This window comes from Pleurodeles waltl, chromosome 5, assembly GCF_031143425.1.
Source record: "Pleurodeles waltl isolate 20211129_DDA chromosome 5, aPleWal1.hap1.20221129, whole genome shotgun sequence".
Lineage (NCBI taxonomy): Eukaryota > Metazoa > Chordata > Amphibia > Caudata > Salamandridae > Pleurodeles > Pleurodeles waltl.
The window spans coordinates 1,602,545,859-1,602,564,372 of NC_090444.1; positions in this window are offsets into that span (position 1 = coordinate 1,602,545,859).

Sequence of the window (18,514 nt, forward strand, 5' to 3'; positions counted from 1 at the left end):
AATTTTTTGAATATTTTTATTTTATTTTTCTAAACAGACAGGAATCCCAACATTAACCCCCACCCACCCACACAAAAATGAAAAATAGAAAGAATAAGGACCCCCCACCCTCCTCCCTAACACTAACTAAGCTAACAACCTACGCTAACCTAACACTAATCCCCAAAACCCAACTATCATGACAAATAGGAAAGAGGAGAGAGGGGAGGGATAAATTTAGAACAATCAATAAAGTCCTAGAGGTCAGCCCTCCGTAGGGTCCGCCTGATGGACCGAACCCTTTTCTTAATGTAGGCCACATCCTGGCTTAGCTTGTCCACCTTACGAATAAACTTGTCCATTTTCCTGTCTAAAGCCAGGAATGCCGCAGGGTCAATAGGAGGGGCTGCTGCTGTCTGTGTGCTGGCAGAGGTGCTCGGTGTGGGAGTTGTTGTTAGCCCACTGGACTGTCCTGCAGCTCTGAAATTGCTGGGTCCAGGTCGTGCTGCAGAGGCAGGGTCAACTGTCCCCGCCGTTGCTGGGGCCACTTGGGGAGAACTGGTGGATGTGGTGGTGGTGGCTGTTGTGGGCAATGTTGGGCCACCCTGTGGTGAGGCCCACCATGCTCCGGAGGCCCGATCCGCTTGGTCCAACCTTCGGAACCCCGACTGCACCTGCAGGATGTGCCGGTATCTCATTGCCCGTCTTTCAAACTGATGTCTCTGTGTGGCACTCATGTTTGCAGCTGTGAAGAGAAAGGGCAACTATTTACCATAGGAAATGCATTGGGTGGAATAGCACAAAGGGTCAATTGCACATTACTTTTACTGTAGTTGTAACAGCTATTTTCACAACATAGATCATTGAAAGTCTCAGAGGAAGTACATGGGAAGCCTGCATACAAAAGGGCATCTCACACCTAGCATATCCATGTCTCTACATGATGGGTGACATCAGCCTAAACTTGTCATCCAAATAATGGGTAATGCAGCTGACATTATGGCTGTACCTCTTCCGCCTACTGACTTCGCTACATATGTCACTCTATGTGATAACAATCACAACCCTCAATATCTGCCATTTGTAATTGTTTTTTGCTAATATAGAACTCATGTGCCATAACCGAGTGTGTACACTAGGTTCAAAACAAAGTTGCAAAAGGTCACAAGTATGTGTAACATACTGGTTGCTACAGTCCTAGGTACCCTATTCCCAAACACATGGCAGTCTTTGAGGGTGGGGTGGGAAGAACAACCAACAATCCCATATTCAATGCACACCCAGGAGTGTATAGAAAGGTCAACAAGTATTTGACTCCACACACAACACCAATGAAGGGCTAGCAACAAATTGGAGTCAGCTAAACCTTGTCCTATCCAAGGTCCACACATGTCAAAATGTACTGACTTAGGTCAACATCACATACTACCAGTGAGGCATATTTTACCACACACACAGAGGAGCAAGAACACCCATGATCATGAGTAGAATGAACACCTAGGCCATTTCACTCCAGTCCCACACACTTCTAGTTCAATTTGTGGAAGTACATGCCCCCGAAGATCCAACCTACAGTGTACTCAGTCCATCCTCAACTAGGGAAGCTGCATATTTCAGACAAGCCTTTTGCAGAAGCTATCTGGGAGAATGTCAGTCTGAAATGCAGACTCAGTCCAAGCCAAGTCCCAGAGCAACTCTTACATTAACCAGTGTATTCCACATGACTCATCCCATTCCCCATTGTGGGCCCGACTGGAATGGCCTACAGACCCAAAATCTGAGAGATGGATAAGCATAGGTCTACTAAAACTGAAGTGATATTTGAAATCCCACTAATGGAACAATACTAATGAATGGGCAGCGCATCAAACCTTGAATTCTGTTGAACACACAGTAGTCCATCATGCATCACCAGCAAACAATAAAAATAGCACACATGCAACACTCACTGTAGGTGTCTGGGTCCGCAAAATGAGCCACCTCTCCCACAGTAAAGCATGGAAGGAAGAATATACTCAGAATCCGTGCACTGACAAACAATTGCAATTACAAAGACAATGTGAGAATATGACATGCGTAATGAAACACTTTCACACATGCTCATACTGCATGGAATAATTCTTGAGCAACATTTACATTGGATGAGTCTCCTGCTACAGTTACACCCCTTACTACACACATGCAGTGGCCTGGACAGTCATGTGGTGTCAAAGATGCACCTCCATTAGTATGCCCCAACAATATAGGGGTGCATTCATCTCATCATGTGCATCCAAGAGAGACATCCAAAAGCTGGTTACTTGAGGACTGCATGACCCCTCAAACTCAAACAGCCTATGTGGCCATTTTCAACACACACCAACCAGACACACATGTGACATATGTGTGGACAACATAGCTAACTTCAATTGCCGTGAAGGCAGCACTCATTTATAGCATCATATTGGGTTTACAAATGTCAGTCTAGCTATGGCGTCTACATATGTAGGTATGATGTTTCAACATCCATTTTTCACTGGCTATTGTGACCTGTAGAGTTCAAATTGAGGCATTAACGTGTCGATTGTCTGACACAAAGGCAACACTACATTACATACTGCTACAGGCAACCGGTATGTGTAGAAAACATGAGCTACCTGACTGCTAGCATTTGTCTTCCTTCACATTGTGCAACAATTACCCAGTAGGTTTCCCTAGCATTACACACAGTCAGCTACTTATCTAGCAGATTGGGAAACAATCATCACATGTCCCCACACAGCTTTAAATTGTTCACATGTAATTGATGTGTACTCACCAACATGGCCACCAATCCTGATTCCCAGGTGGTCCAGCAGATCTTGCTCCCTGGATATCAGATCAGCCCAGCGGTGCTTAAGTTGATGGTCATTCCTCAGGCTACCATAGACACGGACCAAGTGATGGCGCACCTTCCCCCACCGGACTTTACGGGCCTCCGTGTGATACCCCTGTATCACACGACCCCCAGCCTCCAGCATGAGTGGGAGGAAATGGCAAACAAGACATATAAATCCCCCCAATTCCTCCTCACCCATCCTGGCAAGCAGTGGCCTACCTGACATCTCAGCACTAACAAAGTGGAAAAAGTTGGAGAAAAAGGAAAAGGGGGAAATGGGGAAAGGTAGAGTAGTGAAATACAAAGAAAACTTAGGAAGAAGAGCCCAACTAACCCCTAAATTACACTACCCAGAACAGACTCCCACAGACAATAAAAGAAACACTGGACTTGACAAAATTATACAATACAGACTCAGACAGTATTCAACAACAAGACAATGATGGCAAAAGCACAATAGAGAAGGTACACTGGACAAAAAGCACTAAAACACAGGACAACACTTTCCACACAGCCACACAGTCTAGAATAATCTGAGACTGCAAAGTGAAAGTGAAAGTACACCCACAGTACAGATTCTGTAAACAGGATATCCTATTACATCACATCTTGCATAAAATGGCCGCCGTTTTTCCCCCCCGTTATGCATCATTTTTTCACGCATACAGATAGTGCGTCAAATTTTTTGACGCATAAGAGTGCACATAATGCAGAGTCACATTTTTTTTCATCATTGTTCCCTTATATTTGTTTGAGGCTTATTTTACAGTTCTAGAGTTGAAATTTAAGCTGCTGGCAAATATGATGACCAAATATGAAAATTAATTTTGACTCTGCATTATATGCACTCCTGTGCGTCAAACATTTTGACGCCCAAGCTGTATGCGTGGAAATATGACACATTATGAAAAAAATGGTGGCCATGTAATGCTGGTTATTAATATATTTATTTTAAATTGATTTTTTTGACTCAGCATTATGTGCACTCCCGTACGTCAAAAAATGTTGACGCACAAGCTGTATGCGTGGAAATATGACGCATTATGGAAAAAATGGTGGCCATGTAATGCTGGTTATTAATATATTTATTTAAATTTTATTTTTTTGACTCAGCACTATGTGCACTCCCGTACGTCAAAAATGTTTGACGCCCAAGCTGTATGCGTGGAAATATGACGCATTATGGAAAAAATGGTGGCCATGTAATGCTGGTTAGTAATATATTTATTTTAATTTGATTTTTTTGACTCAGCACTATGTGCACTCCTGTACGTCAAAAAATGTTGACGCCCAAGCTGTATGCGTGGAAATATGACGCATTATAGAAAAAAATGGTGGCCATTTAATGCTGGTTATAAATATATTTCTTTTAATTTGAATTTTTGACTCAGCATTATGTGCACTCCTGTACGTCAATTTTTTTTTACGCCCAAGCTGTATGCGTGGAAATATGACGCATTATAGAAAAAAATGGTGGCCATGTAATGCTGGTTATTAATATATTTATTTTAATTTGATTTTTTTGACTCAGCATTATGTGCACTCCTATGCGTCAAAAATTATGACGCACAAGCTGTATGCGTGGAAATATGACGCATTATGATAAATATGTCTTTAATTTGTCAAATTGTGAAAAGAATTTTGTCATGATCAAACGGTGCTAAGTGATACACATTTGGGGTTAGCTATGGCACATGTCCCTTATAGGATGTATAGAAGGTATTCACAGTGCAATAGTAATGATTGTTCAAAATGGTTATTACCCATAATTGTACACATATTTTGGGTAATTGCTGATGGCTAATTTCAAATGATGAATGGGATACCAGGATGTATTCCGTAGCAAAAATGTGTCCACATTTATCACGGTAATCAAAATTATATATAGGCCAAATAGGTAGTCCAATGTCACCTACACTTTTTATGGGGGTAACCATGTCCTAATTATGAGTTTGTGTATCTTATATGTGTTTTACTTTTGACATGTAGGCCACACATGCGCCTTATGCATGTGTGTACTTCACATGTGCATATTTCATGTATATTTGGGGGGCGGTAGAGGTGGACCTAGGCCCCCAGCACCCTAGGGTTTGCCCTTCCAGAATTGCTAATTTATCCAAGGGTTTCCCTAATTCAGTAATGCTAAACCTGCAGCAGCAGGCTCATGGATGCATAGGGTATGATTCACTGTTTGCCATTCAATAATCCCATTTGCCCATTTGACGTTTGCCCTATTGATTCTTTGGAGCAATCTGACATACCATTTTGCATTGATATTTTTTGCTAAATCTCAACGTTCCTCATGTGCTGATGACAAATAGGTTGTTGATGTATGTGGCCCTTTATGCATTACCTGGTTTAGTGGCATGTTTCATTCTTCCTGCTAGGTTCCAACTGGGACACTACTGTGATCGGCTGCTTGCAAATATTTTGTTGATTGGATGGTACATGTTTATATGTGTGGTCCTATGTAGCTCCACTATCGACCTTCAGGGTGTATGTTGTCACTGTAACTTCCAGGTCTCCTCATGAGTTAGTGGCAGCTAATCTTGTTTCAATTGGGCATTGTTTGTAGCAAAGATGGAGAGAAGCCATTGAGGACATGGTCACCTACACATGGATGGTCCCACCCTGTCACTGAACACGTGTAATGAGACTTTCGAATGGGCAACCTTTTTGTGCTGAGTGAGAAAATGTCTCAGGTGTCTGGATCTGGCATGTGTCATTGCCACATTTCTACTCCAGTTGGCCTCTGTGGATGGTAATGTATCATGAAACATCATAGCCTCTGTGCAGAAGTAAATGGCTGGTATTCAACACACAACTCATATTTATCATTTGAAAAAGTGTTACTCAGCGTTTTGAACAGTCAGGGTCCTCATATGTTTTGACTTTTCATGGACATTATCTGAGGTTGCTGGCTTTGATGGAGGCCATTTACACCATCATACACTATGGTCCTGGTCCACTGTCACACTTTTAAGTTTAGGCATTAATGAAGGTCAGACAACGGAAGGGCCAAGATTTGGCTATTCATGGGCACTGTCACAAATCTGATGCAAATGACAGTCAGATGATGCACTACTATGTATTTGAGTATACATTGATGAGGCTAATGACAAATTAGTGTCTGAGGTACAAAAGGTTTTGGACAGCATGTGTAGTCCATAGGTGGACCCCAGGTATCTGTAGAGTGACCCACGGACAGGTGCCAGTCAGGCTGACAGGATGCTGGGTCAATTAGGTGCAAGCTCTTTCAGTAATCACATGATCACGTGTTCTGACTAGGACTGGTCAGAGGGAGCATTAGACAGTTGAGATGTCACACTGTGTATGTCCTGTGTTGCTCTGAAGGTGACACATGAACCCTGATAAAGTGTTACACGGCAACATTAGTTTCAAAGCTTAATGATGTAATGGCTCACATTCAAACATGTATGCAGTAGGAGGCATCTGCAGGGACGGGGCATGTACATTTGGGTGGTGTGCATGGAGGGGATCACAGGTGTGGCCTCCATCTGTGTCTCACTAGTCCTGTCAGATGGGATTAGCTGATAAATAGCCTACAGTACCTTTCACAGAAGAATCAATCTACAGGTGATACCAGGCCTTATAAACAACAAAGGCAGTGTATTATATGAGCTGTGTTCCATGCAGTGAGATGGTAGTATGACAATGGTCGGCATAGTAAAGGGTGTGGCACACTGGATGACTCTTGTGAGTGTGTGTGTGTTGATGAGGGAATCTGAGTGTACACAAATCGGCATTCCAGGGACCTCTTCAGACAGGTGGGGTGTGAGCAGCTGCAAGTGTGTGTAATGTTTTTAGAAAAGGGCTGACATGTAGATGGGATGTGATGTGCTGGATGCTTGTCATAGGTGTAGCACTTCTGCTGTGTATGTTCTGCTTATGTGTAACTCTAGTGACAGATAGTCATTGCAATGATAGTAAGTAGTTGGAATTACTGTTGCGAAGAGTCTAGTACTACATTCCTGTTCCTGAAGCATTAGCATGTGAACTGCCTGATGTATGAGGCCTGTTTTCCCCTAGTTGAGTGATGGTGTTTTAGTTGTGTGGCATCTGCTGCGATGATCCATGTTTCCTACATGTATGTGAGTCATATGTGTGGTCCTCAGCTATTGCCCTTCAAAGGTGAACTGTACAGGATGTCTCTCATTTACATGGTGTGTGTATTTGACCATTGTATGGTGGCCATTACATTTGTGGTGTATATTTTTTGTGTCATGATTGTTATATCATTATTGCTCAATGAGACATTCTTCTTCAGCAATTTCAAACTAAAGGTGGGCAGAAAAGAATAGGCCAAACCATGATGTGGTGTTTTTTATCTGTGTTTATTTACAATTGTGCATTAAGTGGTGATAGTGAAAATTAAGAAAATAAATTATTTACAATCTGTTGGCGCCTACGCACTCCAGCAGCCGTGTTTGGTTGTTCCCTCTCCTGTTGCAGGCCACTATCCTCCTCTTCGTCGTCTTCAGGCATGTATGGGTCTGGTTCCAGGAGGGGAATGCTCCTTTTTACACAAATGTTGTGCAATATGGCACAAGTGAGTATGATCCTACAGACCATCTCTGGGGAATATAGTAGGCTACCGCCAGTGATGTCAAGGCAGCGGAACCTTGACTTGAGGATCCCGAAGGTGCGCTCGACAATACTGCGTGTCCTCTTATGGGCATTGTTGTATGCCCGCTCTGCAGCAGTAGTCGGGTTCCCAAATGGTGTCATTAGCCATGGCTGGATGCCATACCCCTGATCAGCTGAAAGAAAAACACAGAATGGGATCATGTTGATGTAGCTGGCACTATTGAAAAGACCTTTAATGGCAGTAGTTGTCTTGTGTTGTCTGTGACTCTTTTGTGTACTAATGTGACAACCTATACTTGTAGGCTATACCTTCTGCATTGTGTTTTTTCCTTGGCTGAGCAAGTGTTTGTCTGCTAACCGTTTGTCAGCAGTATGTTTTGGGATTTGCAATAGAGTGTGTCCTCCCTAGCATTGTGACTTGTGATACAGGTGTCCATGTGTCTTCACTGGGGGTGAGATGATAGTTCCATGCAGAGTTAAAATTGAAAGTGTTGTTAACACGTTCATATCAAAGTACCTGGACATCCCATACCTTGAAACTTATGCAATGTATTAATGTAAAGGTTATTGTGACACTTACAATTTGAAAGGTGACATTTAGGCAACCACACTCATTAATCTCTACACATTAAGCTGTAAAGTAAATTCCAATGTGTGACAGGTTCAATGGTGAATTAAGAAACATGGCTAGTGATTTGAGGACCTCAGTGTGTTCCTGTCTAGATGTTGCTGTTGTGGTGTATGTGTTGTGTGTCCTAGAGGGTTGCTGTGCAGTGTGTATATAAGTAGGTTTCTGTACTTACCAACAAGTAGTCCATTTCCATACCGTCCATCCTGGAAGTGTTGGTTGATGGTGCTGTGACAGAAGATGAAGGAGTCATGTACACTCCCAGGATATTTAGCCACGATGTTGCTGATCAATCCCTGGTGATCGACTATGGCCTGCACGTTGATTGAATGTGTGTGCTTCCTGTTGCGGTAGAGGTGTTCAGTTGCAGCAGGTGGCACAAGGCGTACGTGTGTGCAGTCGATTGCACCAAGGACGTGTGGGAAGCCACTGATGGCGTAGAACCCCTGTTTAGTTTCCTGCTGCTTCTGCAGTGTGTTAGGGAAGCAGATGTGGAGGGATGTCAGGCGAATTATGGCATCCAGTACTTTTGGCAGAAATGCGGAGAATGATGGTTGTGATATTCCGCCAACCAGGGCACCAGTTGTTTGAAACGAGCCACTTGCCAGCAGGTGAAGTACAGCAAGCAGCTTTGTTTCTGTTGGGATAGTGCGGGGTGTCACCAAAGTGGGGGCAAACTGCTGTTCAATGTTTTGCAGCAGCTGCTGAATGGCCTGCCAGTTCAACCGGTACCTCTGTATGATGTTGTGTTCCCTGAGGCCATGCAGGGTTGTTCTTGGGCAGAATATCCTCTCCTGCCTTCTGTGCTGCCTTTGGGGTCCCTGATGTTGTTGTTGTAGCTGCTGTTGTTGCTGCAGGGCTCTGCGTCTACGTGCACGCTGGATAAAAATCACCTCCATGTCTCCCTGTTGCTGTTCTGCTGCTCTGCTGCTCTGCTGTTTGTTCTGTGTGTTCTGAATAAATACAGGTGTGTTTGCCCCATTTTAACACCTGCCCTGACCCAGGCGTTACATTTTGACGCACATCGGGCTTTGCGTCATTTTTTTGCTCCGCCTCCCGGGCGAGAGTAATTTTTGCCGGAAGCATAAATACGACGCACGGCCGTGTGCGTCGTTTTTTGGATGGGAACGCCTACCCTGCATATCATTAACGCAGGGCGGGTTGCCGCATCCAGAAAATGACGCACACGGCGGATATTTGTCATCCGCGGGCTCGAGCGTCAGGGTTTAAATATGGGGCAACGTTTGCGCTGATTGTGCGTCAAATTTTTTGACGCACAATCGGCACAAACGGTGTATAAATATGGTCTGTAGGATCATACTCACATGTGCAATATTGCACAACATTTGTGTAAAAAGGAACATTCCCCTTCTTGAACCAGACCCATACATGTCTGAAGACGATGAAGAGGAGGATGCTGCCCTGCAACAGGAGGGGGAACAACCAAACACAGCTGCTGGAGTGCAGAGGCGCCAACACATTGTAAATAATTTATTTTCATAATTATCACCATCACCACTTAATGCACTATTGTAAATAAACACTGATAACAAACACCACATCATGGTTTGGCCTATTCATTTCTGCCTACCTTTAGCTTGGAATATCTGAAGAAGAATGTCTTCTCATTGAGCAATAATTATATAACAATCATGACACAAAAATATACACCACAAATGTAATGGCCACCATACAATGGTCAAATACACACACAATGTAAATGATAGACATCCTGTACAGTTCACCTTCTAAGGGCAATAGCTGAGGACCACACATATGACTCACATACATGTACATGTAGTAAACATGGATCATCGCAGCAGATGGCACACAACTAAAACACCATCAAATCAACACCAACAAATCAACTAGGGGAAAACAGGCCTCATACATCAGGCAGTTCACATGCTAATGCTTCAGGAACAGGAATGTAGGACTAGACTCCTGACAACAGTAATTCCAACTACTTACTATCATTGCAATGACTATCTGTCACTAGAGTTACACATAAGCAGAACATACACAGCACAAGTGCTACACCTAGGACAAGCATCCAGCACATCACATCACATCTACATGTCAGCCCTTTTCTAAAAACATTACACACAGTTGCAGCTGCTCACACCCCACGTGTCTGAAGAGGTCCCTGGAATGCCGATTTGTGTACACTGAGATTCCCTCATCTACACACACACACTCACAAGAGTCATCCAGTGTGCCACACCCTTTACTATGCCTACCATTGTCATAATACCATCTCACTGCATGGAACTCAGCTCATATAATACACTGGCTTGGAGTTTATAAGGCCTGGTATCACCTGTAGATTGATTCTTCTGTGAAAGGTACTGTAGGCTATTTATCTGCAAATCCCATCTGACAGGACTAGTGAGACACTGATGGAGGCCACACCAGTGATCCGCTCCATGCACACGACCCAAATGTACATGCCCCGTCCCTGCTGATGGCTCCTACTGCATACATGTTTGAATTTGAGCTATTACATCATTAAGCTTTGACACTAATGTTGCCGTAGAAAACTTTATCAGGGTTCATGTGTCACCTTCAAAACAACACAGGACATACACAGTGTGACATCTCAACTGTCTACTGCTCCCTCTGACCAGTCCTAGTCAGAACACGTGATCATGTAGTTACTGAAAGAACTTGCTCCTGATTGACCCAGCATCCTGTCAGCCTGACTGCCACCTGTCCGTGGGTCACTCTACAGATACCTGGGGTCCACCTATGGACCACACGTGCTATCCAAAACCTCTTGTACCTCAGACACTAATTTGTCATTAGCCTCATCAATGTATACTCAAATACATAGTATTTCATCACCTGACTGTTATTTGCATCCGATTTGTGCCAGTGCCCTTGAATAGAATCTTTGCCCTTCCGTTGTCTGGCCCTCATTAATGCCTAAACTACAAAGTGTGACAGAGGACCAGGACCATAGTGTATGATGGTGTAAATGGCCTCCATCAAAACCAGCAACCTCAGATAATGTCCATGAAAAGGTAACACATATGAGGACCCTGACTGTTCAAACGCTGAGTAACATTTTTCAAATGATAAAGATGAGTCGTGTGTTGAATACCAGCCATTTACTTCTGCACAGAGGCTATGATGTTTCCTGATATATTACCATCCACAGAGGCCAACTGGAGTTGAAATGTTGCAATGACACATGCCGGATCCAAACACCTGAGACATTCTCTCACTCAGCACACCAAGGTTGCCCAGTTGAAAGTCTCATTACACGTTTTCAGTGACAGGGTGGGACCATCCATGTGTAGGTGACCATGTCCTCAATGGCTTCTCTCACATTTTGCTACAAACAATACCCAATTGAAACAAGATTAGCTGCCACTAACTCATGAGGAGACCTGGAAGTTACAGTGACAACATACATCCTGACAGTTGATACAGGATCAATATTGGACCACACACATAAACATGTACCATCCAATCAACAAAATATTTGCAAGCAGCCGATCACAATAGTGTCCCAGTTGTAACCTAGCAGGAAGAATGAAACATGCCACTAAACCAGGTAATGCATAAAGGGCCATATACATCAACAACCTATTTGCTATCAGGACATGAGGAACGTTGAGATTTAGCAAATAATATCAATGCAAAATGGTATGTCAGATTTCTCCAAAGAATCAATAGGGCAAACGTAAAATGGGCAAATGGGATTACAGAATGGCAACCAGTGAATCATACCCTATTTGCTTCCAGGAGCCTGCTGCTGCAGGTTTAGCATTACTGAATTTGGGAAAACCCTTGGATAAATTTGCAAGTCTGGAAGAGCAAACCCTAGGGTGCTGGGGGCCTAAGTCCACCTCTACTGCCCCCCAAATAGACATTATATATGCACATGTGAAGCACACACATACATAAGGCGCATGTGTGGCCTAAATGTCAAAAGGAAAACACATTTAAGATACATTAACTCGTAAGTTGGACATGGTTACCCCATTAAAAAGTGTAGGCGACAATTTCACTACCTATTTGGCCTTTATATAAGTTTGATTACCGTGATAAATGTGGACACATGTTTGCTAAGGTATACATCCTGGTATACCATTCATATTTTGAAATTAGCCATCAGCAATTACCCACATATGTGTACAATTATGAGTAATATCCATTCAGACCAATCATTACTATTGCACTGTGAATGCCTTCTATACATCCTATAAGGGGACACATTTTTGCTAAGGAATACATCCTGGTATCCCATTCTTCATTTGAAATTAGCCATCAGCAATTACCCAAAATATGTGTACAATTATGGGTAATAACCATTTTGAACAATCATTACTATTGCACTGTGAATACCTTCTATACATCCTATAAGGGACATGTGCCATAGCTAACCCCAAATGTGTATCACTTATCACCGTTTGGTCATGACAAAATTCTTTTCACAATTTGACAAATGAAAGACATATTTGTCATAATGCGTCATATTTCCACGCATACAGCTTGTGCGTCATAATTTTTGACGTACAGGAGTGCAGATAATGATGAGTCAAAAAAAATCCCCAAAATAGATATAATACTATCCAGCATTACTTGGCCACCATTTTTTTACATAATGCGGCATATTTCCACGCATACAGCTTGTGCGTCATAATTTTTGACGCACAGGAGTGCAGATAATGCTGAGTCAAAATTAATTTTCATATTTAGATATCATTATTGCCAGCGGCTTAATTTTCAACTCTAGAACTGTAAAATGAGCCTCAAACAAATATAATCGACCAATTATGAATTTTTTTTTTTACTCTGCAATATGTGCACTCCTATGCGTCAAAAAATATGACGCACAAGCTGTATGCGTGAAAAAATGACGCATAGCGGAAAAAAACGGCGGCCATTTTATGCAGGATGTGATGTAATAGGATATCTTGTTTACAGAATCTGTACAGTGGGTGTACTTTCACTTTCCAGTCTCAGATTATTCTAGACTGTGTGGCTGTTTGGAAAGTGTTGTCCTGTGTATTAGTGCTTTTGTGTCCAGTGTACCTTCTCAATTGTGCTTTTGTCATCATTGTCTTGTTGTTGAATACTGTCTGAGTCTGTGTTGTATTATTTTGTCAAGTCCAGTGTTTCATTTATTGTCTGTGGGAGTCTGTTGTGGGTAGTGTAATATAGGGGTTAGTTGGGCTCTTCTTCTTAAGTTTTCTTTGTTTTTAACCACTCTACCTTTCCCCATTTCCCCCTTTTCCTTTTTCTTCAACTTTTACCCCTTTGTCAGTGCTGACATGTCTGGTAGGCCACGGCTTGCCAGGATGGGTGAGGAGGAATTGGGGGGATTTATATGGCTTGTTTGCCATTTCGTCCCACTCATGCTGGAGGCTGGGGGTAGGGTGATACAGGGGTATCACATGGAGGCCCGTAAAGTCTGGTGGGGGAAGGTGCGCCATCACTTGGTCCATGTATATGGTAGCCTGAGGAATGAACATCAACTTAAGCACCGCTGGGCTGATCTGATATCCAGGGAGCAAGATCTGCTGGACCACCTGGGAATCAGGATTGGTGGCCATGTTGGTGAGTACACATCAATTACATGTGCACAATTTAAAGCTGTGTGGCGACATGTGATGATTGTTACCCAATCTGCCAGATAAGTAGCTGACTGTGTGTAATGCTAGAGAAACCTACTGGGTAATTGATGCACAATGGGAAGGAAGACAAATGCTAGCAGTCAGGTAGCTCATGTTTTCTACACATACCGGTTGCCTGTAGCAGTATGTAATGTAGTGCTGCCTTTGTGTCAGACAAGCAACACGTTAATGACTCAATTAGAACTCTACAGGTCACAATAGCCAGTGAAAAATGGATGTTGAAACATCATACCTACATATGTAGACGCCATAGGTAGACTGACATTTCTAAACCCAACAAGATGCTATAAATGAGTGCTGCCTTCACGTCAATTGAAGTTAGCAATGTTGTCCACACATATGTCACATGTGTGTCTGGTTGGTGTGTGGAGAAAATGGCCACATAGGCTGTTTGAGTTTGAGAGGTCATGCAGTCCTCAAGTGACCAGCTTTTGGATGTCTCTCTTGGATGCACATGATGAGATGAATGCACCCCTATACTGTTGGGGCATACTAATGGAGGTGCATCTTTGACACCACATGACTGTCCAGGCCACTGCATGTGTGTAGTAGGGTGTGTAACTGTAGCAGGACACTCATCCAATGTAAATGTTGCTCAAGAATAATTCCATGCAGTATGAGCATGTGTGAAAGTGTTTCATTACTCATGTCATATTCTCACATTGTCTTTGTAATTGCAATTGTTTGTCAGTGCACGGATTCTGAGTATATTCTTCCTTCCATGCTTTACAGGTGGACCTGCACCGTACACTGTGGGAGAGGTGGCTCATTTTGCGGACCCTGACACCTACAGTGAGTGTTGCATGTGTGCTATTTTTAATGTTTGCTGGTGATGCATGATGGACTACTGTGTGTTCAACATAATTCAAGGTTTGATGCGCTGCCCATTCATTAGAATTGTTCCATTAGAGGGATTTCAATTATCACTTCATTTTGAGTAGAACTATGCTTATCCATTTCTCAGATTTTGGGTCTGTAGGCCATTCCAGTAGGGCCCGCTATGGGGAATGGGGTGAGTCATGTGGAATACACTGGTTAATATAAGAGTTGCTCTGGGAGCTGTCTCGGACTGAGTCTGCATTTCAGACTGACATTCTCCCAGATAGCTTCTGCAAAAGGCTTGTCTGAAATATGCTGCTTCCCTAGTTAACGATGGACTGAGTACACTGTAGGTTGGATCTTCCGGGGCATGTACTTCCACAAGTTGAACTAGAAGTGTGTGGGACTAGAGTGCAATGGCCTAGGTGTACATTCTACTCATGATCATGGGTGTTCTTGCTCCTCTGTGTCTGTAGTAAAATATGCCTCACTGGTAGTATGTGATGTTGGCCTAAATCAGTACATTTTGACATGTGTGGACCTTGGATAGGACAAGGTTTAGCTGACTCCAAGTTGTTGCTAGCCCTTCACTGGTGTTGTGTGTGTGGAGGCAAAAACGTGTTGAGCTTTCTAGACACTCCTGGGTGTGCATTGATTATGGGATTGTTGGTTGTTCTTCCCACCCCCCCCCTCAAAGACTGCCATGTGTTTGGGAATAGGGTACCTAGGACTGTAGCAACCAGTATGTTACACATACTTGTGACCATTTGCAACTTTGTTTTGAACCTAGTGTACACACTCGGTTATGGCACATGAGTTCTATACTAGCAAAAACATTTACAAATGGCAGATATTGAGGGTTATGATTGTTATCACATAGACTGACATATGTAGTCAAGGCAATAGGCGGAGGAGGTGCAGCCATAATGTCAGCTGCATTACCAATTATTTTGATGAGAAGTTTAGGCTGATGTCACCCATCATGTAGAGACATGTAAATGCTAGGTGTGAGATGCCCTTTTGTATTCAGGCTTCCCATGTACTTCCTCTGAGACTTTCAATGATCTATGTGGTGACATTAGCTGTTACAACTACAGTAAAAGTAATTTCCAATTGACCCATTGTGCTATTCCACCCAATGCATTTCCTATGGTAAATAGTTGCCCTTTCTCTTCACAGCTGCAAACATGAGTGCCGCACAGAGGCATGATTTTGAAAGGCGGGCAATGAGATACCGGCACATCCTGCAGGTGCAGTCGGGGTTCCGACGGATGGCCCGAAAATACCAGGCGGATCGGGCCTCCGGAGCATGGTGGGCCTCACCACAGGGTGGCCCAACGTTGCCCACTACAGCCACCACCACCACATCCACCAGTTCTCCACAAGAGGCCCCAGCAACGGCGGGACAGTTGTCTATGCCTCTGCAGCATCACCTGGACCCAGCAATTTCAGAGCTGCAGGACAGTCCAGTGGGCTACAAACAACTCCCACACCGAGCACCTCTGCCAGCACACAGACAGCAGCAGCACCTCCTATTGACCCTGCGGCATTCCAGGCTTTAGACAGGAAAATGGACAAGTTCATTCGGAAGGTGGACAAGCTGAGCCAGGATGTGGCATACATTAAGAAGCGGGTCAGGTCCATCAGGCGGACCCTACGGAGGGCCAACCTCTAGGACTTATTTGGTTCATTTAAATTTATCCCTCCCCTCTCTCCTCTTTCCTTTTTATCATGATAGGTGGGTTTTGGGGAATAGTGTTAGGTTAGTATAGGTTGTTAGCTTAGTTAGTGTTAGGGAGGAGGGTGGAGGGTCCTTGTTTTTTCTATTTTTCATTTTTGAGTGTGTGGGTGGGTGGGGGTCAATGGTGGGATTCCTGTCTGTTTAGAAAAAAATATATATATATCTATATATATATATATATATATATATGACTGTTTAGGATAGTATAGTATGTGTGTAGGTTAGTATGTGTTGTACTGCATGTGTCCTGTCTCATAATGGTGGGTGGGGGGTTGATGTTTAGATCGATTCGTTATATGTGTAGGGTAAGGTTAGATTAGGTTAGTTAGGGACAGTTGTGGGTTAGGAGTAGTCAGGTTAGATTAGTGTAGGTATGACTTTTCCGTTAGTTGCCTCTGGTGTGAATACATATGAATAAATATATAGTTAACCCTTTGCATTATGTGTTAACTGCTACTTGATCATGGCCTTGACATCAGTGTAGGTGATTGTTTTTCTATGACATTTGTGTCCTATGCTACACACCAAAGAAAATAGAGGTTTAAAATGGCAGCTACCCCTGTGCTAACTTGGTAAGTATCCACCATTTGATAGAACCACCATTTGTAGTTTACATGGATCACCAAGGAATTGTGTTGATGAGTATGTATTCTACATCACAAAGTGTGCTTCCAGACTTGGTATTGTGGGTAATTTATTAGGTCGGACTGCAGTGTGATGTTCAGGGACATCTTTGTAGATGAGGTGTTGTTAACACTCTTGTCTTGTTGTCTTCATTGCTGACATAGATCATGTGTGCAAAAATTCAGCATGACTTCCCTTCATGGAAGTATACTCAGAAAGGGTGATTAATGCTGTGTTTAGTTGTGTTTGCTTAGAATATACTGCATAATTTCATGTTTTAGTATTGCATGGTGCCTACATTTATCAGCCACCATTAGTTGACTTTGATTGCTATAGATGGAGCATTATTCTGTCCAACACAGCATGATTGTGTGTGGTTTGTCCCTTCATCAGTTATTCTCCACAGGATGGGCAGGCTATGATGCAATCCTGGCCACTGCACAGATGTATCAGACTACATGGTGTCAGGACAGTTGTATTGACAAGCTACATGGTTGTCACACTGGCACTTTAGAGTTATCTACTGCACAGTTGATGTGTCAAATAACACAGAGACATATTAGGTGTGCAAGTGCTATTTATGGATAGGTGCTGTAGTGCAAATTGTACATTGTCCATGTTTGCTGAGTCCGTTCTGGTGCATTCTTACATGGTGATCCTACAGAAGAGGTGTGGATGATGCTCCTGACATGCTGGTGTGATGTTACAGACAGTGCAGAGGGACAGGATTTGCCGATTAGTAGGAGAGAGACATTCACTGGCAATGCTGACAAGTCATACAGTGGTTAGCAGAACAGTCATTGAGTATAGTTGTAGTGAGACTGGCAATTGACAAAACGTAGGACCTTGGTCAAAGTAGGCCATGGTGCAGGGACTAGTGCTTCCGGGTACTCTTCCGTGTGAATGTGATCTGTTCCATGTCTTCTTCTTCTGATGTGTGTGTTGCCTGCTTTGTCCTTGCTGTTGTTGGTTGTGAAGGGGCAACACACACCTCAGTGTTAGAAGACGTGGAGTCAGACATCCCGGTGGCTGCTCCCTGTGAAGGTCTTAGGGGCAGTTATGCAACAAGGAGGGCCTGCTGGTTTTTGAGAATAGCAGCTACATCACGATGGTAGGCAGCCAGGTCGGCCCTGAGGGAGTCATGATTGCATTCGTGCATGCACTGGAAAGTTTGGGGTGCGAGGTGTTGTGGCAACTCCCTTACTGCAGTGGTGAATTCCTTTATAGTTTCTTGTAGTCCATGCAGTATGGATGTTAGGGCTTGCATAGCTGCTGCCTGATCTGCAAATGACATCATGCACGAGCGCACCCCCTCAAGGCTGGCTGCCATATTTTGCATCCCCACCCACACCTCCTTGGCCAGCTCCCGCTGTACTCCAACTGCAGTTCTTTCAAAGCTGGTGCCAGTGTTGTCAGAGTCCTCAGCTGTGTAGGAGCTGGCAGGTCTTGCAATTGGGGTGGTGGGTGGTTCTTCTGTGATGGCTGCTTGTTCTGTGCTCCTCCTTGTGACTGAAGGTGGTGTCTGGAGGGTTTCAAGGACCTTTTGGATGGTCTCCTGGGGAATGTTTATGGGCTCGTCATCCATGTCATCAGGGAAATCAGGGACAGGGATA